Source organism: Suricata suricatta, chromosome 5 (assembly GCF_006229205.1).
Source record: "Suricata suricatta isolate VVHF042 chromosome 5, meerkat_22Aug2017_6uvM2_HiC, whole genome shotgun sequence".
NCBI lineage: Eukaryota > Metazoa > Chordata > Mammalia > Carnivora > Herpestidae > Suricata > Suricata suricatta.
Genome location: NC_043704.1, coordinates 117,149,937 through 117,177,907, shown reverse-complemented (window position 1 = coordinate 117,177,907; position 27,971 = coordinate 117,149,937). Strand labels below are relative to the sequence as shown.

Genomic DNA, 27,971 nt, shown 5'->3' with positions numbered 1-27,971 from the left:
GGTGGCTCAGTTGGTTGAGTCTCTGGCTTCAGATCAGGTCATGGTCTCATGGTCTGTTGGTTCAAGCCCCGTATCGGGCTCAGTTTTGACAGCTAGCTCAGAACCTGGAGCCTGCTTCAGATTCTGTGTGTCTCTCTCTGACCCTCCCCTACTCGTGCTGTCTCTCAAAAATAAAAAAGATTAAAAAATTATGAGTTCAGAAGTTGCAGAAACTGTGTACAAATACAAACTTTGCCAATTACTAGCTGTGAAATATTAGGCAGTTATTTAACCTTTTTAGATGTCAGTTTTCTTATCTGTAAAATGGGATGTTGGGAAGACTAAGTTCTATGATGTGTTTGTAAAATAGTGACCCATTCAAAATAAGTGCTTGATTCGTCTGTTTGGGCTGCTATAACAAAAATAACATAGACTGAGATGTTTAAACGACAAACACTTATTTCTCATGTTTCTGGAGGCTAGGGAGTGCAAGGTCAAGCTGCTGGAAGATTTGGTGTTTGGTAAGAGACTGTTTCCTGGTTCATAATTGGCCATATTTTTGATGTGTTCTCATATGGCAGAAATGACAAAGGAGTTCTCTAGGGTCTCTTTTAAGAGGACACAAATCCCATTGATGAAGTCCACCCTCATGACCTCATCACCTCTCAAAGACTCCTCATATTATCACATTGGGTGTTCAAATTTCAACATGTAGATTTGGAGGAGGAGAGACACAAACATTCAGTTCATAATAAAACTCCATGAATACTCGGACTTCTGAGTTGTAAAACATTGACATTCAACCAGTGTTACGGTGTCTTCTTTTTTTAAACCCATGATCTATGGCCAGCATCTGGACTGATTGGTGACGTCCAAACCTAATTAACTGGTGTCCTTGGTGACTGGTAGTTAAACTACTGCATAGGTAGCAATATGTTGTTTTGAGGCTATTTCAAAGCTAAGAGCCTTTGTATTTTCTAATTCCCAATACTTCAAATTCCACTTCTCTCCTCTTTTACCATATCTCCCAATAAAAACAAAGTAATAAAAAATCCAGTCCAAACAACAAAATGCTCTTTTAGGAGACCTTTTTATTGATGTGTTGTTGTCTAAAGAAAACTATAAAATATAAACAGCAATATCAAAAAAACTAAAAGTCCATCTTAGTTTCAGAAAAATCACCTAAGCTATTTAGCTTTAGTTGTTTCATGTTTGACTGAGTGCCAGCTGTGTGCTTCCCTTTTTTATCTTTTGGTTGATCTTCTGTTATCTGGAGCAAAGTCTCTCTTTCTCCCTTTCCCTCTTCCTCCCCCCTCCCAGTCTGTAGAGGAGGTAGCATAGCCTTTGCTGATTCCTGACTTAGCTACTGACTTGCTATGTGACTCTGGACTCCTCATAACTTTTGTGGTCCTCAGTTTTCTGTACTCTTTTGATAGTATGATGTATGTAAGTAGTAACTATTGGGTTTTACTAATGATGTTATTTTAGCCAAATATACAAGAATTCCTAAATCTAGATCAGAATTTAACCTTGCCCAAAGAATCTTCTGGCCTTTGCCCTTGACTGATTGAGATTATCTCTAGGTTCTTGGAATGCCCTGCCTAATAAGAGTGTCTTTGTTTACCTAGGGATTTTGAACCATGTCAGACAGTCTAAAACATGATTTATGTAATGACTTTGAGTTCTGCAGTATTAGCTTGATCTATAAAGGGACTGGAGACTAATGTAGCAGTTGATGGAGCCCCAATAAAGACACCAGAGCTTGGGTAACCTTTATTGGTTGACAAAGCTCTGTGCATATTGTCACACATTGTTGCCAGGGAGAGTTAATACTGATGATGACTCTACAGAGAGGAGACAACTAGTTCAATTTGCAGAACCTTCCTGGACTCTGCTTTATGCATTTCTTCCCTTGGCTGATTTTAATTTGCATTCTTTAGTTTATAATAAATTGTCACTGTGAATACCATAGCTTTCACTGAGTTTTGTGAGGCCTTCTAATGAATTGTTGAAACTACAGGTTGTCTTGAGGATCTCTGAACTTTGAATTAATGTCAGCAGTGAGGGTAGCCCTGTGGACTGTGCTCCTAACTTCATACTACCCTACAGAGTTTTGTAAAGGATTGACTTAGATTATATATGTTAAAGCACTGAGAATAGTGCCCAGTACAGAGTAAACCTTAAATAAATCAGCTGTGGTTGTCTTTATTATTATTTTATATCTTCTAAAGAAGTACCATTGTGGGAATGCAGGACCTGAGAAGCTACTCAGCCAGGGTTGTCAAATGTAGCAAAAAATAAAACCATACAAAACATAGTTCTACTTACATTTTGTTGTTATTGTTAATCTGAAGTTCAAATTTAGCCGGTCTTCTTATATTTTATCTAGCAACCCAGAACATAGCCCAACATGTTCATTTTCTAGATAAAGATATGTTTACAAAGGTTAAACATGCCAGTAACCCTAGTTAAAGTGTAATTTTCTAGAATACAAATCAGATATTTTGATTCCTATTTACATAGAAAAAGACCTAAAATATGCTACAGATAAAAGAGAAATTTTTTGAAAAAAAAAAAAGACTAATAAAGGAGTGTAAAAGCTGGTGATGTATAATGAGGGGTTGTAAGTCTGCACACCTATAGCCCCTCAACTGGGGAATCCTAAGAGGCCTCCTGGGTTCTATCTAGAGGGTAATCACTTGATAGAAATTTAACTTTTTTATGTTAGAATAGCCATTTGAAATCTATTCTGAGTGTAACTCTAGTTAATGAATTGATACTGTATTTTTCATGCCTGTTTGAAGGAAGTTTGTATTTTCTGGGAAATAGGACATATACTTGAAATTTTACTAATGCTGTTCCCTTATGTTCTTTACAATTTATAAAGCATTAGTATTTCAATCTTCATAATAATTTGGAGGCTTAGGCTGAGCAGATAGTAGAGTTTCCATTTTATGATAAATAAACTGGGACTCGAAGCATTTTTGGCATGTCCAAGTTCACTGGCTCATGTGTGAGGGAAAGGTATGATAAATTCCAACACTTGGCCTGGGGATTTCTTCACAATTCAATAGTTCATGATTCCAGACATATATAGCTGGATTATAAACGAATTAGAGAGCCATTTCCTTCTGTGTTAGTCTGCTCTTGCTACAGTAACAAAATAACATAGACTTAGTGGCTCAAATTACAGAAATTTGCTTCAAGTTCTAGAAGCTGGATGTCCAAGAAAAAGGTGCCAACAGGATTGGTCTCTGTTGAGGGACATCTTCCTGGCTTATAGATAACTACATGCTTACTATGTCTCCATAGAGCCTCTTCTCTATCCACTTACAAAAGGAGAGAGAAAGAGGCAAAGATAGCTCTGGTATCTCTTCTTCTTAAAATGACATCAGTCCTATATGATTAGGGCTCCACCCTTATGACCTAATTTAACTACCTCCTTAAAGACCCTATCTCCAAATAGTCACATTAGAACTTAGGGCTTCAACATAGGAATGGTGGGGGAACAATTCAGTCCATAACATCTTTATTAGATACCTTTGTGTGCTTAGCTCAGTGTTAATGCGAAGTGATGTAATGGGAAAGAGAGTTTTACATGAGGCTAATGAGATCCACTCCTACCTTCACCACACCTACTTCAAGCAATTTAACCTCTATGAGCCTCAATAGTTACAACACCTAATAGGGCTATTGTGCATGAAAGTGAAACAATGTTCGTAAGGTGATATATATATATTTATAGACAGATATAGATATCTATAAGTAGATATCTATATCTATATCTATATATATATTTCAAGTGTGTGTGTATATATACATATATACTATTCAAATGTTAATATCCTATCCCTTTTAATGTTACTACAAAGAATACAATGAACTATTGGTTCTTTTGTCTCAATTAATATATTTTGATTTGAGAGAATTATGAGATTGTCCCCCAATCAAATTTTTAAATAATATTTTTGCACTGTTTTCACAGGTTCCTAGTTTTAAAATGGCATTTGCCTTTAAACCATATTTTTATGGATTAAACATTCATGTTTAACTTGAAGCATCCCTGTAAAAGTCTTGTCTTTGGGTGGTCTAAAACAGTGTTTTAGATGAAACTGTTTATTTTGCAGATAATTCAGTAACAATCTTGTTTTGACTTTCCTACCCTGGATTGCATTACATTTACAAACATAAGAGTGAAACATGCTGATGTGAAAACCAAAGATGCATTCATTCAGAACAAACACAACCTTCCAAATCATGAGGATCAACTCCAGGCTTGTCTATACAATTTGTCTGACTAATGTCTATAGCACTCTTGGTTATAGAAATTGTTTGAATCATCAACATAGAAATATACAATGCTTACTTTACAATGTGCCACAATTTAATTTTTGTGTTGAGAAAGAATTTCAACACCACTTTGAACCCAGTGAAAGCAAAGTTAGTTGATTTGGGCTGATGATGTTGAGAGTCTTCAACTTGATTTTCGATGTAAAACAATTTGAAGTATGACAAAGGGTAAGTTCATCCCTTCAAGTTTTCATCATATTGTTACACCACTTGTATACATCCTTGGAATATTCAAAAGAAGTCTTTAGATTCAGGCTGATTATTTTTTTAGAACATTGGCTGTAGATTAGAATCACCTGAAGTTTTTAATATCCCAATGCCAAAGTCACTTGGCATTGAAAAAATTTGGAAACTTTTGGGGTAGGACATAGGCATCCATGTGTATTTTTAAAAATATTTTTATGTTTTTTATTTATTTTTGAGAGACAGAGAGAGAAGTGCAAGCAGGGAGGGTCAGAGAGAGAGGGAGACACAGAATCTGAAGCAGGATCCAGGCTCTGAGCTGTCAGCACAGAGCCTGACATGGGGCTCGAACCCATGAACCGTGAGATCATGACCTGAGCTGAAACCGAATGCTTAACCAACTGAGCCACCCAGGCACCCCCCCCCCATGTGTATTTTTTAAAGTTCTCCAGATATGTCCAGTCAAGATTCAACCACCATCTTAGAAGAAAACGAAGACAAATCCTTTCTACCAGCACAGTAGTTTTCAACCAGCTAAACATTACATCACCCGGGGGAGCATGGAGAGACCATCAGTGTCTGGAGCCCTACGGTAAGGTGCGCTCATTTCATTCGTTTGGGATTTTTTCCTATTAGACAACACCTTCTCCTTGTTCATATCTAGACCTAACCCCAGTTAGGGGCGGGCTATGAAAGCAAAAGCAGTAAGTTCCTTTTCTCACCTCTGCAAATCTCTGGATGGTGCTTAGGTATACAAGGCTGTATTGTTTTGTATTGAATGTTTTTACCTTCCATGTCCATACAAATACTCACATGGTTAAAACAAAGTAAAAGATAAATACGTACTTCCAAAAAGATGAATTGCAAATATAAGAGGAACAAAAATACTGTTTAAGCCAAAACTATTAACCACACACACACACACACACACACACACACACACGCTCCAGCAATGATTAACTCCTCTTTGAGCATTTACGGTGCCAGGAACTATGCTAAATATGTCTTGTGCATTTTCTTATTTAAGCATCTAAGAATCTTGGGACATAAAGACTACTGTTAACCTCATTCTTTCCATGTGAAAACTGGAGGTTCATTTCCAAGGTCACATAAAAGGCAGACTATCAGGTCTGAGATTTACCCTTCTTGTTAGCTAGCACATTAGCCTCTCATTTTCATGGATGCTGGCAAAGATATGAGACTCCTGGGTCAAAGACAAAGGACAGAGCGTGAAGCATGGGTTTCATGTTCCTATCAGTTACCTTTGCCCCTCAAATCCCTGGGAAGTCATGTGGATGCAGACCCAGGTGGTTTTAATGGGTTGCATACACACTTATCCAGCATTTGCCCTGGATGGAGACATTATTGTAGTGGACAGCAAATAAATACGCTCTCTGCTTAGAGATGTGTGGACCATTTCTGTGTTCCAAGGTTGTTCACCATTCAAATACCTTTGAAAAATATTCCCAAATAAAGGCTGTGAGTTCCTTAGCTGGAGAAATGTGCAGTAATGTGAGAGACCATGGAGAATTGTCTTCTAACATAGAGTCATAATTTGAGCCCAGTCTGACCCTAGTCTGTATTTTTAATTACTTTTTTTTTTTTGATAAACTGGAATAAGTAATCAGAATAAAAGAGGCAGGAAGATAAAGAGGTCAAAGGAGTAGAGAGGAAATTGTGGAATCAGTGTCGAAGTTGCGAGAGGAAATAGCTAGTTCCGTTTTTCATGTACAAGTTACAGACTTAGGGATATGAACCACCTTTACCAGGAGCTAATCTCCATTCTGTTTCTCATTAGCTTGATTTTTCTGGAAATAATTGAGATTCTTTACTCACTTTCCTATTTCTGGCACTGGGAGAAGTTAATGAAAAAAAGACATAGACATTGAATGTTTTCCCTGCTAGCACATCATGCCAGGAATTAAGGTCTTAGAGCTTCTTCTAGGATAGAATGACTTTGTTCATATCTTCAACATTGTAATAAGACATTATTATTAATACATTTTTGAAGTGTAACCAGATTGTGAGATCCATAATTGTATTGTTTCTATGTGAAATGTCATTCTAGGCAACCAGCCTTTGAACAAACTTTTGGAATATAATTCATTATTTCTGTAATATCAGTTGTTAGTGCATATTTTTTTAATGTTTATTCAGTTTTGAGAGAGAGAAAGAGAGAGAGAGAGACAGAGCATGAACAGGGGAGGGACAGAGAGAGAGGGAGACACAGAACCTGAAGCAGGCTCCAGACTCTGAGCTGTCAGCACAGAGCCTGATGCGAGGCTTGAACCCACGAACTGTGAGACCATGTCCTGAGCTGAAATCAGGCACTTAACTGAGCCACCCAGGCACCCCAGTACATATTTCTTTTAAAAAGGTAAGTTTTGAAGCCCAATTTTCAATTGTTTCTTGAATACAACATGACTAAGTTGCCATATATCCTCCAATAACTATTTTGTGGAAAAATTCAGCAAAGCACTGAGAGAAAGTATCTTCAATACAACAAGGCTGCATGCATTCTAATATTGCTGGATAAATTACCCAAATATATTGCATAATTTAAGAATAGAATAATAGAATATAAACTGAAATGGGGCATACATTAACATGCCATGAAATATATTGTTTTACGATATAAAGTGTCTGTTCCTCAATTTATAGATGGAAGCAGAGGTTCAGTGAGCGCTTTGCTGGCTGCCTACCCTTATGAGAACAGCCAATAATTATCTTAATATCTCCTGAAATGATCTACAAGTAATTCAAATTGATGACAACTTGAGCAATGCCAAACGACTTGGCAGGAAGACAGAGACTTCCTTGAACATGACCATTTGTGCTGACCTGCTCTGTAACCTGATATAATGTGATTTGACTGATGCAGCATAACATCGGGCATCTAGTACAAAACTGGGAAGCAGCACTCTCTAAGCCATCAATGTGAGAAAAATAGGGCTCTGAACTGAATGTGTTGAAAGCGATGCATTTTCTTCTGGCTATTTGCTAGTTTAACATGAGACCATTGAATCCTGGGACAACTTGCCTATGTAAATTAGCTGGTCATACCCAGGGGTAACTGTGGAGCTTCACTATCCAGAAGTAATAAACAGGCCAATAGATGACAGATAGTTGAGGACAGAGACACCTTTTTCTGCAGTGTTATTTCTTTATGTAGTGATGGCTTAGAGAATCTGTTCCTGGATTCTAATAACACTTCTTTTAAAAGATCATTGAATTCCAACTCTTTCTATTCCTAGCTTTTATTGAAGGTGAATGGATCATCCATTTATTGACTTGAAATTATCCCTATGACATTCTTGGCCATTAGATTAGTTCCCTAAATAAACCAACTTAATTTTTCTCAAGGAATAAATCGACATGATCTTGGGCATTAGACAAGTATCTCTTCTATCCTGTCTCTTACTTGTGGCAATGGTGACATTTCATTACCTTTCCATTTCAATGTGTATCATGGGTCAAACTTCCATTTGTTACAGTCTTCTTTTTAGTGACTGCCATATACTGAATTTTTTGTTCAGGAAAAATGTTTTATTTTTATAAAAAATAGTCAATATTAGGGACAAGGTTTGAATAGAAGCTAATTAAAAACTTTGTCTATTTGTTATTTTTGAGAAAGTGAGTGGGGAAGGGGCAGAGAAAGAGAGGGAAATAGAGGATTCGAAGTGGGCCCTGTGCTGACAGCAGAGAGCCTGCCACGGGGCTCGAACTCATGAACCATGAGATCATGACCTGGGCCAAAGCTGGATGCTTAACCAACTGAGCTACCCAGCACCCCTAGAAGCTGATTTTAAAACCTGCTTAGTAATGTCACTTAATTATTAGATAAGTGTGAAGTGTGGATCAACTATGAACCAGGTGGATATATGCTGCGGACAAAGAGATAAATTATACATAGTCTCCGCAGTTAAAAAGTTTATAAGCCCTGCCTGACTCAGAAGAAGCATCAGTTCCATTACTAATTAAATCCCTTTATTAAAAAATGTTTTTTAACTGTTTGTTGGTTCAGATATTCAAATGAAAGTTTGCTAAAAGGCACATGCAGCGACACAGCTGTGCTCCCCGATTCCCTTTATCCGAGTTAGCAGGCCTCAACTCCAAGGCCTCTCCTGGAATTGTCCTCAGCTGCCTTGTTCAAGAATGTGTCCCCTTCCTAGGGCACCTGGCATCCGGTGGCCGGGTGATGATCATGTAGAAAAGCCCAGCCTTCTTGCCCTAATTCAGGGCAACTCTACGGGGACATCCCAACTCCAGAACTTCCTTTGAAGTTTTTAAATACCTGGTGTAAGTATGAGTTTTCTAAAAATGAGAATATAATCACATGAAACAAGTTAGACTCAACATGTTAATTTATGTCTGGTCTTCCCTGAAACCCTACTAAAATGATACCAAAGGAATAAAAAAGATTAAAAAAAAACTATAAGACAAAAAGAAAAAGAATTAAAGAGAAAATTGCAATAAACCGAAAACATAAGCAAAATCTGTGAATTCTGGGAAGCTGATGGTGGAGTGGTAACTGAGGCATCAAACTACAGGTATCTTAAATCTAGGTCTGCTAGTGGGATAATCAAGAAGGACCAAGCCAATCTGTCCTACGGTTGCTTGGCAAGGCTAAATAAAGAGTTGGCGGTATCAGGTACCTCAGGACAGGATATAGGATTGGACTAAAAAAGGAAGATCTGATGAAAGTCTTGAAAATATCAGATTACTAGAATCCCTTCCTGATCACACAAGACTACCTTTCTTGAACCCATATGGAAGCCTGGAATAAACTTTTCTTGCTAAGGATGTTGAATGAGACAAATTCTAAACTGGTGAATGAATATTGAACACACCCAGGGCAGCCATAGTGGGCCGCATTGAAACTGCAGGAATTAAGTGAAAAGGTGTATACTGCACTACGAGATCCTTACAGCATTATTCCCCTACTTAGTTCCTAGAATGTTCTCAGTTGGGTGATTTCCCTGGGCAAGAGGTTGGAAAATTACTTCCTGGGGAAACTGACTAGCCTAAGAAAAAGTCCTATCTACTGAATTTGGGATCCTCAGTGAAATTGGTGGGTTTTAATTTGATCATGTAAAGCCCAGGATTGTCAAGGTATGCACAGAGCTTCCAGTCATCATTTTAGTGCTTTACTCTTAAACGTGAAAGGGTAGCCAAAACCCCCTAACTTTCAAGGAAACCTCTGTAGTGGAGAAAGAAAGAAGAGTAAGGGTTGGGAACCTAGAGAAGGGGATAATAGAATCTGAAGAAACAGAGGTAACACCGGGAGACAAACACATGTGCGTGTGCACACACACACACACACACACACACACACACACACACACACACACACACCACACACCCACACACCCACACACCCACACACCACTCACACACACACCTATTTAATTAAAACCCTGGCAGAGATTGTGTACATGAAATGAGAACAAGGCACCATAAAATAAAGAGTAGTCAGATAATAAAAAAAGAGCTCTTGGAACTTAAAAAAAAAAGGTAGCATAAATTAAAGGTCAAACAGAAGGATTAGGAGATAAATTTTAAAATACCCTCCAAGAAGTACAATGAAAATAATAGAAACAAGTGAAAATTGGTAAATCCAAGAGGTCTGACATTCCACTAATATGAGTTCCAGAAGGAGAGAACAAAGAAAGGAAATGAGTGGAAATCATCACAATGTACGAACCTTCTCCAGAGTCTCCCCTTTGAAAAACTCACTAAGTTTTCAGCAAGAAACCTTAAGTGCCTAACAAAATATATAACCTGGATAGTTAAAATGTCAAGTGCAAAGTAAAGAATTTTAAAATTCAAAGGTTAAAAAAAAACAAGTCACATGTAAATGCATTAGAAGTCATAATGGCATTAGTTAACACTAGGATCTAGAACAAGGACTAACAAATTATGGCCTGTTTTTGTAAATAAAGTTTTATGAGAACACTGCCATGCCAAATTGTTTACAAACCTTCTATGGTTACTTCTGAGCTACAACAGCAGAAATTAGTACTTTTCAATAAATATCACACAGCCTGCAAAGCCTAAAAAATTAAATCTGGTTCTTTATAGAAAAAAGTTAGTCAAACCCAAAAACCTAGAAGGCAACTGAGTAACGTTTTCAAAATTACGAGAAAATATGATTTATAATTGATAATGCAATCCAGCAACACTAAAAATCAATCATGAATGTAGAATAATGGTATTTTTTTTTCAGATATGCAAAATCTTGGACATTTTATTTCACAAACACCTTTTCTCAGAATGCTACTAAAAAAAGTAAAATTGATTAAAGCAAATTTTAGGATAAAATCTGTAGACCACATAATGCAATCTTAAGCAGGTGGATAAAAGATTTAGTAGGGATATTCCAGTGAATAGATAGTGTTGCTAGAACTTTGGATAAATGTAGCTAGAGGAAGTTGAAGCAACTGGGGTAGATTCGTGTTGGGTACACATCCGCACAAAAGCAGATGCAAAATATATGGCAAGTGTGTCTGCAGGGAAGCAAAATTTGTACAAGAAAGAAAATAGAATAATAGCATACTTAGGTTAACTGTAAATAATATTTACCTGGTCGTAATAATATAAATACTGAATACTAATTTAATCCAAAAGGGTGATATAACCGTATTTGATGGATGACGATGAAGGAAGCGTGTGTGTATGTGTGTGTGTGTGTATGTGTGTGTGTGTGTGTGCGCGTGTGTGTGCGTGCGTGCGCCCTCATGAATGGAGGATGGTACATAAGACAGCTAATCTTTCTCTCCATGTAAAAATTAAATAATAGCTGTATAATCATGTTATTTTAAAATATGGATGTAAATACCCTAAGAAAAAGCCAAAAATGATGAAAGGGGTGACTGTTTATGAGTGACAATCAGTTGTTGGCAGGGAGACTCTGGAGCGGGGAGAGAGGAGACAGAAGATGGCAGTTTTTCACTTTGTCTAGTATATTCTTTGATTTTTAAACTGCAAACCTCAATTGCTTTCATACAATGCAACTTGAATTGTAGTAAAAAAAATATATAGGTCTGAAGTCTAACCATTTAATAATTTGAGCTACTTAAAATTCTTTAATTATCAGCTTTCATGAACAAAATCAGACATTCATAAATGCTGAAATTTTTTTCAGGGTAAAATGTCACCATTTTAGATAAAATTTTTCCTTATTTTCATTGCATGTAGCTATTTCAGAATGAAGGAGCAGATCTGAATCATTGGGAATCTGAAAATGGTTCACCTTCCTAGAGAGAGGTCACATATTCAAGGGAAAAAGAGTGAAAATATATTCTTCTCTAGAAGTTCCAGCCATCTATAATAAAGGCAGTTATTGAAAAGATTTTTAGGATGTAAAACTAACTTCCAGCCTGATGGCTTAATGCCCAAAGAAATTAGTAATCTATAATTATAAGAGATGAAAATAAATATAAAAATGATCAATACAAAAATCTGCTTATTAGATTGAAAGATTAACCTGACATACCATTTGGAAATTTCAATTTACATTCCTAAACAGATGACTGCACACACAGTATCAGTAGCTGCTTCATCCTTTATGCATGCTTAATAATATACTTCTACTGGTGACCATGATTTATAATGCAATGCATATTTTATAGAGGTTCGATCACATACTTCTCAAAAGAAATGTTCGTCTCAAGTCCTATTGGAATCAGAACCGCAAAGTTCACAAATGCTCTCACTAAAATTCATGGAAATATGGTAGTGCTCTTAGACCAATTAGAAATAGAATTCATTTTCATGTCAAAAAAGAATAAAATGTATGCATAAATTTCCTGAAATACAAAAAATTATGAGCACTAAGCACCTTCCAATATCCCCAACTATCCATCTATACCTAAGTCTTGGGGAAAGCAATTGAAATGATAAAGACTAAAGTATTATACATATGCAAGACAGTGGACAAAGAGAGTTAAGAGTCAACATCATACTGTAGAAAAGGCAGTTATTTTGGAATTTGGTTGTTGGGACTCCTTGGATTTTGGAGTTCCACTCTCCTGATTGTTTTGCTTTTTTTGTTTTTTGTTTTTGAGAGAGTAAGGAAGAGAGAGAGAACGTGGGTGAGTGGGGGAAGGGCAAAGAGAAAGGTGGCGGGGGGAGAGAGAGAGAAAGAATGAAACTTAATTAGGTTCCATGATCAGTGCAGAGCCCTAACGGGGCTCAGTCTCATGACCTGAACAGGAATCAAGAGTTCAATGTTCAATCAACTAAGCCAACCAAGTGTCCTTAAAATTTATTTATTTATAATTTTTAAATGTTTTTTATTTATTTTTGAGAGATAGAGAGAGACAGCATGAGCAGGGGAAGGTCAGAGAGAGAGGAAAACACAGAATCTGAAGCAGGCTCCAGGCTCTGAGCTAGCTGTCAGCACAGAGCCCAACGTAGGGCTAGAACCCACAAACCATGAGATCATGACCTGAGCTGAAGCCGGAAGCTTAACCCACTGAGCCATCCAGACGCCCCCTAAAATTTATTTTTAAATGCTTTATTCAAAATAGTTCAACTGGAAATAGTTTCCCAAGATTTCTGGCATGATGTTAGTAGGGAATTCAGATACTGAAAAGATTAAAAAAAAAAACAAACACCTCAGCAAATGCCCAGCACAATCTCTCCACTGTGGCTTTCTGACAGTCTTTTTCTCCAAGAAATTACCAGCTTACTATTGTATAATTTTTCTGTATGCAGCCAGTATTACAGTACTCTGCCTAGAAGGAATGATGACGTGAAGTGGAGATTTTTATAAATTGATGGGGAACGGCTAATAGTTTGGCCACATGTTTGGAAAATTGGAAGGAGTATAACTGGAGAAGTAGTAAAAAGAATTTCTGGAAGAAAAATTTAGGTGAAGCTCTCAAACTAAGTCCCCAAATACTCATCTGAGTCTCCAAAATAAAGAAGTTCATAAAAATCAGGCAGATAGATAGGATATCCACTCTGATTTTTGGTCAACCATTTAACCATTTCCATTCTAATGTTTGTTTCACGAGCTCATAAAGAAAGTAGTCGTATTGGTAGGGTAGACTCCATGCTGAGATTCAAGAGCATATACTCCACACCAGTGCTGATGTGGGGATTACAGCTACTGGGAGTCCAGTGTGCAAGAAGCACCTACTAACCTGGGGCCTTAATATAATTTTGTATCCCTGTGACTATGGTACACATATGTTTGGAACTGTTGCCATTTGGACTCACTGGGATAGATATATGTTCTAAATTTGCATGTTTACTCTTCATATTATGACTACGCATATTAATGAAATTCAAAATAGCCTGTAATGATATCCCTTATTTTATTGCTTTTAACCGAAGAATTTGGTTTAAACTAAAGAAGTAAAGCAACAGGTTCAGGTCCATAGAATTCACGGGAGTCCTAAAATAGTTTAATAAATGATTGAAGGCTCAGTTATGATTCCATTTGACACATATTATCTTACAAAATTGATGATTCCCTATGTCAGAAGATATGGATTTAGTAATCAAGAAAAATAAGTGAAGGGAACTGATGTTCACTTTCTGAGACTGTAACTGTGGCCACTCATTTTAAAATTTTGTTTCCATTTGAGGAATGTTTCCACCAGGGAACATAACAATGTGTTCATTGTATTTGGACTACCATGTAGTAATTTTGCTTTTGTTATGCAACTGGGAAAATTGTGAAAAAAAAATATGGCATCATTAGAGTTATTGGCCCTGCCTATCTAGGGGAAATAGGGTTTCTGCGATATGGTGGGGAAAGGAAGACGGATGTAAGAACCTGGGAGACAGTCTGGGGTATCAATTTGGTTTAGCATGGCTAGAAGAAACAGTTAATGTAAGACTATTACATTCTTCTATATACACCTTACTCCAAGTACACAGATCTCTCAGAATGGAAGCTTGGATTACATTATAAAGCAAATAACTTTTACCAGCTGGGAGACTTGCTGAAGGTCATGAGAATCAATAGAAGAAAGAAGTAAGAAATAGTCTCATGATTAGTAGCAAGCATTATGGAATTAACTTTTACTATTATTTTCTTCCTTGTATGCTATATACACATCTCTATATTTTAAACCAAAATCTCCTCTTTTTCTTTCCTTACTCAATATTTTGTAAAATATTTTAATGGAGACTAAATTTTCCATTTGGTTCTAGGTTTTAGAATATTGAGATGGGATCATGAAGGAACTAGAAGAGGAAAAGAACAATGACAGAAACTGTGGACTGATCTAGATGAACTTTGTCCCTTTGGGGGAATAGATGAGTTTTGTCACACACAGATATTGTTGGGAGTATATATATGTGACAGTTTAAACTTATAGATGTTGTGTAGTCTAAGAGGTGGCCACAGCAGAATTGTTTTCATTGTTAATACAGTATAATTTCTTTTTCAAAATTTTTATTAAAATTTTTTTAATGTTTATCTTTGAGAAAGGGAGAGACAGAACATGAGCAGGGGAAGGGCAGAGAGAGAGGGAGGGAGACACAGAATTTGAAGCAGGCTCAGAGCCTGACGTGGGGTTCAAACTCATGGACTGTGAGACCTGAGCAGATGTCAGACCCTTAAACCATTGAGCCACCCAGGCTCCCCGATTTCTTTTTTTTTCAAAACCAACTTTAAATGATCTCTTCTCAATTAAATATAGTCTTGTGGGTCTGTTTTAATGTTCATATTCTGCCTTAGCCAAGGTACAGCACATAAGCCAAGAGAGGTGACTTTTCAATCTTGATCAATAAAATAAGGCAGCTGGTTATGTTTGGAAGTAGATTTCATTGTGATGGTGGTGGTATATTAGCTAGATCGTCCATGTTATAGCCTAGTTTTTTCTCTACACAATTCCTACACTAGGCTTCCTACTTTCAAACTGTATTGCAAGATTTCAATGACCTTATAATAAGTTCTCTTTTGCTTAGATTAGCCAGAGAATCCTAAAATTATAGTCTGTGTGAAAATCAAAAGGGCAGGTGTTATAAAAGTATCCTGAAAATATATGAAATGCCATACGAAGGCATTGATTATTATGACTATGATTGTTGTCATTACTTGAATCCAGTCATATTGATTCATGAAATTTTCTCTTTGAATCATTAAAAAAATTGCAGGTGAAAATGATGCTATAAGTCACTAGATACATTAGTCTAAACACATCTTTTATTGTGGGGAAGTTTAAAAAATACAGCAACAAGAAAAACTCTATTGACTTCATGGTTTTTATCTATATGAATGAATGTTGAATATTAATATGTATATTTTGTAACTTTTTACTTTTAAATAATGCATTTTAAGTTTATTCTGGGAGAGAGAGAAAGAGAGAGAGAGAGAGAGAGAGAGAGACAGAGAGAGAGAGACTGACCCCAGGAGAGGAGCACGGAAAGAAGGAGAGAGAGAATCCGAAGAAGGTTCAATACTGTCAGCACAGAACCCAACATGAGGCTGGATCTCATGAGTCATGAGATCATGACCTAAGCTGAAATCAAGAGTCAGTTGCTTAACCAACTGAGCAACCCAGGCACCCTAAATAATGAATTTTTAAATTGTTTTTGCTTATTGAGTCCATAGGAAAAAATAGTAAATGTGATGGTATGATAGAAATATCTGTGAACTTGGAATCAGAAGACCTGAAACCAAAATTCAGCTTCACATCTGTGTGAGACTTCTCAGTAACAATATCCTTCACTTTTATGGTGAGAATAATAGTCCCTACTCTCAGTGTTGCTATGATCATCAAATGAGACATGTAAATGAAAATATCTGCACAAAACATAAGGCAGCATAGTGAGCTATTTTTATTAACTATTAACAGACTTTTTAGTATATCTCAGCTTGTTCTTCAGAAAACCAACCAAAGTAAGACAACATTCATTCTTTCTTCCAAAAGATATTTACTAAGTTATTACTATGTATCTGCAGGATTCTTGGAACTAACAAAAATGCAGTAAGCAAAGCAGGCAAGGTTTCTGCTCTCATGAAGCTTATGCTAATGATTAGAGAAAAGAAGATGCAAAAAAATTGGGACATGGATTATTTCAAACTTTTTCTCTTGTGGGTAATTCAGTAAAACAAAGTGACATGAAATAGGGTATTGGAAAAGTTAGTTCAGGTTGCATCTCAAAGAGATGGTTGTCAGAATTGTCTGGAGCCAATAGCAGAAGTCAAGACTTTGTCCATGGGCATACTAAAGTACTTTGTTATATCAGGGAAGAACATGATGTTTGAAGGAAAGATTTAGGCTAAGATATAAATTTGGGAGTTTTCAGTATCTAGAAGTTGTCTGAGGTCATTGGAGAGAATGACATGCATTACAAAAATTAGAAATGATTCCAGGTGTGAGCCCTGGGGAATTCACGTATTTAAAATTGAGTAGAGGAGAAGAAATTGAATAAGAGAGTAAGACTGAAGAGGCTAGGGGGAAAACTCAAGGAGTACGAAGTCATGGGGAAGAGAGGAGAATGTTTCTTGAAGGAGTAAGTGATTGGCTGTGTAAAATACTGTTCAGAGTTTGGATATGATGAGGAAAGAAATGTGATTATTGGATTTGACAATGTGGAGGATATTTGTGACCCCAGAAGCAATTTGTGGAGTGTTAGCTGTCTGAGGAATGGATGGGAGCTGGAGAAAATTGGATTGCTGGTGTTACTTGAGAGCTCAGGTTTTCAGGATGGCTAAGAGGTGGAGGCTGGAGCGGGTCTGACTGAGAAGTAATTGCGACATGAGGAAGTAGGGAATATGAATGCAAGGTTGTGTCGATGAAAATTTAAGAAACATTGAGAAAACGTTGATGTTTACATGCAAGAGGAGAAGGAATTTGGGGGAGATAACAGGGGACCCACTGTTAAGTTACTAATATATGCCAGGTATTTCCAGATGTTGCATTTAATTCTTATAATCCTGTGAGATATGTTGGAATGTCTCTAATTACTTGATAAAAAAATGAAAGTGACATGTGCACAAAATCTAACAGACCATCCCAGTTTCTAATACTGTACATGTTTTTTATTCTTCTATTTGAGAAAAGAGAAAAAAAGTCACAAGTGTTTGAAAAGATTTAACAGAGTCCAACAAGCAGATCAATCACTTGCATCATGAAAGTGTCTTTCCTTGGAAGAAAGATACCGCAAAAATCAGAAGAAAACTTTAAAAATGTCATTGTGAAATCATGGTTAAGGGCACAAGTTTTTGTCCAGAGTTCTGGCTCTGTCATTTCATATGCAGGGAACTTTGCTCTGTAACTTTGAGATTTCTCCCCTACAGGGGCAGGATATATTTCCTTGCTTCTGGACTTTAAGTGCAAGCATGTGATGTGAAGAATTGACGATGTGTCCTACAAGAGGCCTTAAGAGACCTTGCATGTTTTTACTTGTCCCTTTGCATCTTTACCATTATCATGAAATGACCTTATGTGGGCTGGCTCATAATTCCCAGCAAGAGAAGGAGAGATACATGGAACAAAGTTGGTAAGTTCACTTAGAGAAGTTCACCATGATCAGCCAACCTACATCCAAGTCCCAGACCCTTGAGTGACAAAGTCTACCATGCATCTATATGATGTTACTAAAGCTTTATAAACCCCAGGTTTCTTGTCTGTTAAATATGACTAATCTAAATGTATAATATATGCAAAGTATATAAAATATAATAAGCACTTATAAAGTTATTAATACCTAAAACAGCATTTCATGAAACCATTTTACTAATATTATTTAATAAAAATAATAATCTTTTCAAAAATTTTTAATGTTTATTTTATTTTTGAGAGAGAGGGTGAGCAGGAGAAGGGCAGAGAGAGAGGGAGACACAGAATCTGAAGCAGGCTCCAAGCTCCAAGTGGTCAGCACAGAGCCTGATGCAGGGCTCAAACCCATGAACTGTGAGATCATGACCTGAGCTGAAGTCAGACACCCACCGGCTAAGCCACCCAGGTGCCCCCCAATAAATATAATATTCTTGATGAGATTGAGAAAAAATTGGTTGCTTTAGAGAGGGTAAATACAATAGCAAATGCAATAGTGCAATAAAAGTAGTAAAAGTTTGGCTACTAAAGGAAAATCTGATTTAATTTTGTGCTAGGTTTAAATAAAAGCTCAAAAACTTAATCAGAGGAAAAGTTTTTATGAAGAGAAGAGTATAATAAGAGAAAACACAAAACGCTTATAAAGACAGATCTAGTAGATCCAAATGTGTACAACAGGAATTCCAAGTGTCAGGAACTAAGGCAAAATAGAAGAAAAATAATTAAACACATGTTAAATTAATTTATCTCAAGTGTAGACTCACATCTTCTGAATTATATTACATATTAAGTAGCAGATGCTTTTGAACTTTTTATTATTGGAAGTTGTGAACAAGGCAGACAAAATAGGTATTGAATTCCCATCTACCTGTCACCCAGCTACAATTTTTAACCCTTGGCTAATCATGTTTCCTATACACCCATACCAATTTTGTTCTCTCAAATTATTTGGAAGAAAATCTCAGACACTATATCATTTCCTTAATAAATACTGCAGCTTTTATCTCTAAAACAAAAACTTCTAGAAAGAATAACCATTATCATTCTTAAAATTTAGTTATTAACAGCTCCTTAATATCATTAAATATTGAATGTATTGATTGAATTTTTATTAATCTCAATAGTATAAAATGTTTTTTACTACTTACTTAAATCAAAGTCCAAATGAGGTCCTCATATAGGAATTGTCTGATATGAGCCTTAAGTGCCTTTTTAAAAGTAGATTTCCCTTCCATCTTTCTCTTTGTTTTATTGGTTATTTATTGAAGAAGCAAAGCTCGTTTTTTTTCCCTCTAGCTTTCTAGTCTAAATTTTGCAAATTGCTTCCCTGGTGTGTTGAATAAAAAGATACTCTAACCTCAGAATTTCCTAAAAATGAATACATCAATCTAGGGGTTAGAGCAGGAAAAAAGGTTCATTTTTCCCCCTTTTCTTTCTCTTTCTTTTTTTTTCTTTTTTCTTTTTTCTTTCTTTGCAAGATCACTTCATAAGTAGCATTGTGTTTCTATTAAGATGAATACAGTGTCTGAGTTTTTGTCTTTGTGATATTAGAAGCAGTGGATGATCAATGCCTAGATCCATTATGGTTTGGAAAATAGTGATCTACAATTCTATCATTTATTCCATAGGTATTAGCTAGACTAGTTCTCTAAAAGCAACTTCCCGCATTACTCTCTGGTTACCCACATGCAAAGTTGCAAAGAAAAGGCAGAATAAATGTGTGATTCTTTTCCTTTTTCACTAGTTTTTAAAATTATGAGTTGGTTCACTAACGCCCGATACACTTAACTTTTTATATCATAGACATTTATAGAGTAAGCATTTATGATGAGTTTGAAACTACCTTATTTATTATCTTATTAATGCTGAAAATTTCTATCTTTGACCAGTGTGACCTCTTTAGGTTGATTTCTGAGTCTTTTCATGTGACTATAGTAGTGTCAGAGAGTTTTCTTGCTCTGTGGTATGACACAATATACTGGGTATGTCTAAAAAAAGTTTTGCTGCCGCCCTGGAATCAGCCATTTCTCCAAGGAGCCCTGATTCCTGTTAGTGGGAAATAGTATGTGATTACCGTAATCTACATGCTAAGGGCATTTGTTATAAGTGGCTTGGTCATTGTCTCTTGGCTTTTTTAATATGCAGAGTTAGGGAATGCTTTTTTCAAAGGAAAACTCATCATAGGTTTGCACTGGTACTTTTGATTGCAATTCAAGATTATAAGGAAAAAAAAAGATCATAAGGGACTTTACTTAATCATTTCAATATCACATTTATAACTCCTTTTCCTCATGCTGAGAATCCTGATTCTCAATAATATGGAATAACTGTAGAATAAGAATATCACATTTGTAATTTTCCCCCCAAATACACCCACAGCAGATTCAGACTAATAATACCAACACTTCAGCTCCTATATGATTACTAAAAAATGTGTTTTTCATTTCCTTTACTTCGTGAGGTATATCCTGCTGGGGATATACAAATTATTGTGTGTGTGTGTTTTTTAAGTTCTTTGGACAATCTGGGCATCAACTAAATGCACATTGTTTCTTCTCCAAATCGTATTTTCATTTGCCAAGGGTTGCTTTTTTTAAATGTTTATTTATTTCTGAGAGACAGAGAGAGATAAAGTGCTAGCAGGGGAGGGGCAGAGAGAGAGAGAGACAAAATCCAAAGCAGGCTCCAGGCTCTGAGCTGTCAGCACAGAGCCCAATGTGGGGCTCAAACTCACAAACCGCAGGATCATGACCTGAGCTGAAGTCAGATACTCAATCGACTGAGCCACCCAGACCCCCCTGTCAAGAATTGCTTTAAAAATAGTTTTATTTATAATTATGTATCCCTAAAAAATAAGGTATATCCAAGGAAATGTAGACCCTTTATTTTCTTTCTCTCCTTTTAAGGGGAACCATTGCTTCTATTTTACGGTTATTTTACAATTATTTACTTTTTAAGATAAGAGGATATGTAATAATGTTCATGTTCTCCCTTTCTGACCTGAATGATATCATTTTGTATGAAATTTCTCCACCTTGCTTTTTTATTCTTTGTTAAATATATTTCTTGGAGGTCACTCCATCTAGAAATATTCCTTACTCCATTTAGAGTTGCATGGCACTCTTTGTGTATATACCCACTCTTTATTTAATTAGCTCTATTGAAGGACATTTAGGTTTTTACGAGGTAATAATCTTGCAGTGAATGGCTTTGTGCAAAAGACTTCACACTTTTGCCAGGTATCTTTGGGAAAATTCTTAGAAGTAGAATTGCTGGTCGGAAGTTAATATATAAATAATTTCACTAGATATTAATAAATTACCTGCCAGAGAAGTTATGTATTATTATTCAGAAGAGCAATATATGAGAGAAACTATTTCCCTATAGCCTCATTGTGAGAGAATGTTGTCAAACTTTCAGGTTTTAATAGCAGCCAAATTAACAAAAAAATGACACACCTAGAATAAATCTTCGCAAAAGCTGAATTTTCAGAGCAAAAAGGGAACCTACACACATTTTTTGCAGAATAGTAAAACTCCTCCTAGCTTTGTTTAACTAGAATAGGTTACCTAACAAGGAGTTAAGAAACACACACACACACACACACACACACACACACACACACACAATCACAGTGCTGTTAAATTCTCATTACATTAAATGAAGGCAACACTGGCATAGTTTCTTCACAGTTTTAAGGGGATAATTGTGACCAAAGAATTCTATAACCTATGAATTTATATTTTTAAGTGAAGGCTTTATAAAGGAATGTTATTTTTTACTTTTATTTTTAATATTTTAACATGATTTTTATTTTTGAGAGAGAGAAACAGAGCACAAGCAGGGTAAGGGGAGACAGAGAGGTAGAGAGGGAGAATCCCAAATAGGCTCCACAATGTCAGCACAGAGCCCCACGTGGGGCTGGTACCCACGAACCATGAGATCATGACCTGAGCCTAAACCAAGAGTCAGATGCTTAACTGACTGAGCCACCCAGGTTCCCCCTAGAGAAATTTTAGACATGCAGTGATTTAGAAAGTAAGCAACCCAAATAGCCAAAAAAAAAAATGCCAAAGAACATTCTCTAGCTAAATAATAAATGAAACCAAATAAATATATATTATACAGAAAATTTGAGTTTCAAAAAATTGCTAACATAGTTATGAAATAATGTGTCAAGACATTATATTATCAAGAAAGGATACAATAAAAAATATAAGATAAAATTTCAAGGTTATTTTAATGAAAACTCTGAGTATAGAATGAAAGAAGTAAATATAGGCTAAATTTTTTATCCTACTGATAGGAGATTTCTTTTCCTTGACTGCAATAGAGAAATAATAGCTCAATTTCTGATAGTTAATTTAACTTAAGGATAAACAACTGAAAGCAAAAATTTAAACCACTTGACAAAAAATGTTAAGAAAACGAGTAATATAGAGATATTATAAAAGAAAAGTATATCAAGAAAGTGAAAGAAAACATAAAAAACAAAAAACAAAATAAGACCAAAGATGGGACTTTATGTAGTTTATTCTCAACATACTTAAGGCAAAGAAAAATAAAAATAAAAGGCCACATAAGAAATAGTGAATATTTATTATGTTTTCTGATCATCTAGCAATTTTGGAAGCCTTCCTATGTTTGCAGGATTTCCTACTTAGGTGTTTAGCATCCTCAAAGTAGAAACCAGAAAAATCATTTTGTCAGCCTCTCTTGCACTTAAGGCACAAGTGTGTGATGTAAGTAAATCCAGTTCCCCTCATTGGTGCCAGACTGTGTCAGAAATGAGCTATGTAAGAAAGGAGGCTCCATGAAGAATCCATTGTACTAGCCACACTAGCTGGTTCAATCCTTAAAAATTTGGCTCCAGGGTGAACTGCCTCCAGGATTGAATTCCTGGCACATAAGTGTGTTTAGCACATGCAGATAAAATCTTATTACTGGCAGTCATGTAAAATTGAGTATCAAGTGCTCAGTATTGGTGGCAGTGACTATTCCCTCTTTGGGCTGGTTCTGTGAAATGGGTATGGGAATAATTTCTGGAATCTTAACTTTTAGCCTGTTCCACCATCCCTTTCAAAATTTTGTCAGCTGTTCACATCTTTGTAATAAACTCATTTTCTGCTTAAGCTATCAAAATTGGCTTTCATTGCTTGCAGTCAAAAACGCTGACTTATATAGATTATTACTGCAGAAGTCATTTTAGAAGAGAGAACCTCAGCAAATAAGAGGTGTTTGGAATTGGTTATTTAGTCTGAATCAGACCAAAAGCTCTGAAATCCAGTCAATTTGAAAAGCTCTTGGCAAGCAGTGTGAAACAGCCTTCTAATTTTCATCAGTGGTCACCTGCAATGAAGTAGTCATGGAAGGTGAGTCTTTGAGGGAACTAGAGCCACAGCCAGAGAATCAGATGTGGGAACATAAATAATTCAAGGAATATAGATTGAGTATTTGATTTTGATGGCACTTGACAACCTAAAAATAATTACAAACTCAAAATCCAATGTTCAAGAAAAAGAAAGTCATGGAATTTCTCTGCTGAAAAAATACTTTATTAATTGTGTCATGGAGCTGAAATACCTAAAGCCAAAATCAAATGATCCTGAACTTGCTACTATTTTTTTAGTTAAATTTACAGCCATGTCAGACATCTTGTGTGAAAGTTAGGGTTTTGGGAAGGAATCTAAAGACTTAGAGAGAGAGGAAATTGAAATGGATTGCTCATTTATAATATATGCATTTACTCTCTAAAAATGAAAGTAATACCAACTTCCAAAGAGGTCTTTGGAAAAGACTCTCTTCAAAAATACATTAGTATAAAGGAGAAACTAAGAAAATAATCCATTTACAGTTACACCCAAAATAATAAAATACCCAGGAATAAACTTAACCAAGGAGGTGAAAGACCTATACTCTGAAAACTATAAAACATTGATGAAAGAAATTTAAGGCAACACAAATCAATGAAAAGATATTTAATGCTCATGGATTGTAAGAAAATATGGTTGAATTGTCCAGACCACCCAAAGCAATCTACAGATTTAAAGCAATCCCTATCAAAACATGAACAACATTTTTTCACAGAGTTAGAACAAACAATCCTAATATTTGTGTGGAACCACAAAAAACCTCGAATAGCCAAAGCTGAAGGTATCACAACCCCAGATTTCAACATATACTACAAAGCTATAGTAATCAAAACAGTATGGTCTGGCACAAAAATAAATATATAGATCAATGGAACAGAATAGAGAGGTCAGAAATAAACCCATGACTCTATGGTCAATTGATCTTCAACAAAAGAGGCAAGAATATGCAATAGAAGAAAGGCCGTTTCTTCAACAAATAGTATTGGAATTAAAAAATAGCATTGGGAAAACTGGACACTTATCTGCAAAAGAATGAAATTGGACCACTTTCTTATACTGTACACAAAAGAAACTCAAAATGGATTAAGAACCTTAATATGGGACTTGAAACCATAAAAATCCTTGAAGGGAGCATAGGCATAATTCCTTGACATTGGCTGTAGCAACATTTTTCTAGATAGGTCTCCTGAGGCAAGGGAAGCAAAAGCAAAAATGTTTTGGGACTACATCAAAATCAAAAGCTTCTAAACATCAAAGGGAACAACCAACAAAACTAAAAGCAATCTGCTGAATGGGAGAAGATATTTGAAAATGACATATCTGATAAAGGGTTAGCATCCAAAATATATAAAGAACTTACAAGATTCAACACTGGAAAAGACAAATAATCCAACTTTAAAAATGGGCAGAAAACATGAATAAACCTTTCTCCAAAGAAGACATCCAGATGGTCAACAGACACATGAAAAGATGCTCAACATCACTTATCATCAGGGAAATGTAAATCAAAACCTCAATGAGGAGTACCTGGGTGACTCAGTCGGTTGAGCATCTGATTCTTGATTTTGGCTCAGGTCATCATCTTGTGGTTTCATGAATTCAAGCCCCTCATTAAGATTTGTGCTGATAGTGAGGAGCCTGCTTGGGATTCTCTCTCTCTATCTTTCTCTCTTTCTCTCTCTCTCTCCCTCCCCCACTGGCACTTTTCTTCTCTCTCAAATGTAAATAAATAAACATTAAAAAAACATAATGAGGGGCACCTGGGTGGCTCAGTCAGTTAAGTGTCCAGCTTCGGCTCAGGTCACGATCTCACGGTTCGTAGGTTCGAGCCCCACATCGGGCTCTGTGCTGACAGCTCAGAGCCTGGAACCTGCTTCAGATTCTGTGTCTCGCTCTCTCTCTGACCCTCCCCTGCTCGCGCTCTCTCTCTCTGTCTCTCAAAAATAAATAAAAAAACATTAAAAAAAAGTATAATGAGATATCAGCTCGCACATGTCAGAATGGCTAAAATCAAAAGCACAAGAAACAACAAGGGTTGCGGAAGATATTGAGAAAAAGAACCCTCAGGCGTTATTGGTGGGATTGCAGACTGGTGCAGTCACTCTGGAAAACAGTATGGAGGTTTCTTAAAAAATTAAAAATAGAACTACCTTATGATTCAGTATTCACATTACCGGGTATTTACCCAAAGACTATAAAAACACTAATTTGATAAGACATATGCACTCCAATTTTAATTGCAGCATTATTTATAATAACCAAGTTGTGGAAGCAGACTAAATGTCCATCAGTAGATGAATGGATAAAGAAGAAGTGATACACACTCACACACCACTTACATAAATGGAATATTACTCAGCCATAAAAGAATGAAATCTCGTCATTTGTAACAACATGGATGGATCTAGTGAGAATAGTTCTGAGCAAAAAAAGTCAATGATAGACAACTACAATATGATTGCACTCATACATGGAATTTAAGAAACAAAATGAAGAAAAAGAAGAGACAAACCAAAACCAGATTCTTAACTATAGAGAACAAACTGATAATTACCAGAGGGAAGTGGATGGGGGGAATGGGTGAAATAGGTGAAGGCAATTAAGAGTACACTTATCTTGGTGAACACTGATAATGTATAGAATTGTTGAATCACTGTATTGTATACCTGACACTAATAACTATATTGTAATTTTAAAAAAGGCATTGATGAGAGTTGTTCAGTCATCTTTGATAAGTGTTCCGGAAACTGTTTTCTGTTGTCTTGGGATGCTAATAGGAGATGCTGCTATTGAAATGGAATGCTTCATTTCAAATGAAAAGACGGGGTCCTGGAATGGTAAATCATTCACAGCAGCCCTTAGATGTCAGAAGCACAGACATGGCTGCAATAATTGGTAAAGGGATAGATGTGGTCAGTGGAGAGCTTTAGCTCACAGTGAAATATGGTGGTGGGTAATTGGCATTGATCCCTAGACATCCCCCGCAAATGAGAAGTCTACCAGGATCCAACTTGATTTTTATAACTTAAAAAAAGTCTCGTGAACAGAAATCTGATTTAAGACTCATAGCTTTCCACTCAAATCTCAAATCTAGTCTGTTCACAGACCAGAGCCTCTGAAAAGAAGGATGGCTTTCTTAAGGAAGAAGGTGCAAATCTCACAAGCATGTACAATACCCTCCTAAGTCTCTTCCAAAATGTCATGTGACCGTTTATTCTAGTAACTATGTTCTGGGAGAAGAGAAATGATCAGACCCTTCAGGCATTGTTGGAAATGGACTTGAGCAAACATAAATCCTTGGGTCCCAGGCATCACTTTTGTCCATCAGTCAGAATAGAACTTATGTGAATCAAATGAAAGAAATTTTGATCCAATACAACTTCTTGGATACCTCATTTGTGCCTTAAAACCATTATCTGGCTATTCTCCAACTTCTATGCTTATAATTGTTATAAATGTACTTAGCAAATGATAGAATTTCATAATCCTAAATTTTTGAGTGACAGATATTATGATACAAGGAACCATGTACAAGCCCCTCAAGTTTCCTCCTTCCCCCACATTGAAAACCCAAGAAGAAATTTCTTACCAAGGTATCTTAATAAGACAAATGCAAAATGCATGATAGCAGACAAGTTCAATTCCATGAAAACAGAGGGGCTTGATTCCTAATTAAAATTTCTGAGGTCCAGCAGCATGAGTTTTGGAGGGAAGTCTGTGCAAAGGTAAAGGACAAGCTGCTATAATTGGATTTTGAAGGCAACATGCATTACAACTAAAAGTGTTATTTATTGTTGTTTACTTATGGGCAAATTACTAGAAAATCTTATAGCAAGGGAGAAGGAGCCAGCATCCAGGTCTAGACTTACATTTCTTGCTTTGAGTCTGGAGGAAAATTAACCAGCTTTAGAGGCAGATCTTTGAATAGGGAGAGTTTGAGAGTTGAGGCAAGTTCAAAGATGTTAACAATCCTATGTGTGATCCAAGTATTATAAAACCCAATTTGATTGTGACAAAGAATTTACTTGGCATGGACATTCTAGAATTAGGTTCATCAATAATTTTTTTCTTCACATGCTTTGTCATATGAAAAAGAAAAAAAATATGTGAATCAAATCTCAGGAGCAAGGCCACATATGTGAAAGAGAGCTGGGGGTTCTCTAATAGTCCCCCCAACCAACAAACCAACCAACCAACCAACCAACCAACAAAACACCCCAAAGGCTCATTATGAATGATGAAAGGAGCAGAAATAGCAGAGGGGATTTCTGAATTATTTTAGTGTATTCTAGAGAATTGATAATTTATGTTGGATACAAAATATATTGCTAGGGGCACCTAGGTGGCTCAGTTAGTTGAGCATCAGACTCTCAATTTTGGCTCAGGTCATGATCCCAGGGTCGTAGAATCAAGTCCCACATTAGGCTTTGTGCCAAGCATGGAGCATGCTTGAGATTCTCTCTCTCCTTTTGCTTTCTCCCCCTAAAAAATATTGTTAGACAACATGTTTTTTTATTTATTTTATTATTTATTTATTTATTGTTTATTGAAAGACAGAGACAGC

General features: G+C 36.2%; 1 long non-coding RNA gene across 2 annotated transcripts in view; it reads left to right on the top strand.

Annotated features, from left to right (window-relative positions):
- Positions 1-27,971, top strand: part of LOC115292809 — a 57,224-nt gene that overhangs the window by 10,981 nt on the left and 18,272 nt on the right. Inside the window, exon 2 of one of the 2 annotated variants that reach the window (XR_003909147.1) lies at positions 4,957-5,104. This is a non-coding gene — a long non-coding RNA (uncharacterized LOC115292809). Of the gene's footprint in view, positions 1-4,956; positions 5,110-27,971 lie in introns of both variants that reach the window. The other variant, XR_003909146.1, reaches the window with a different exon arrangement.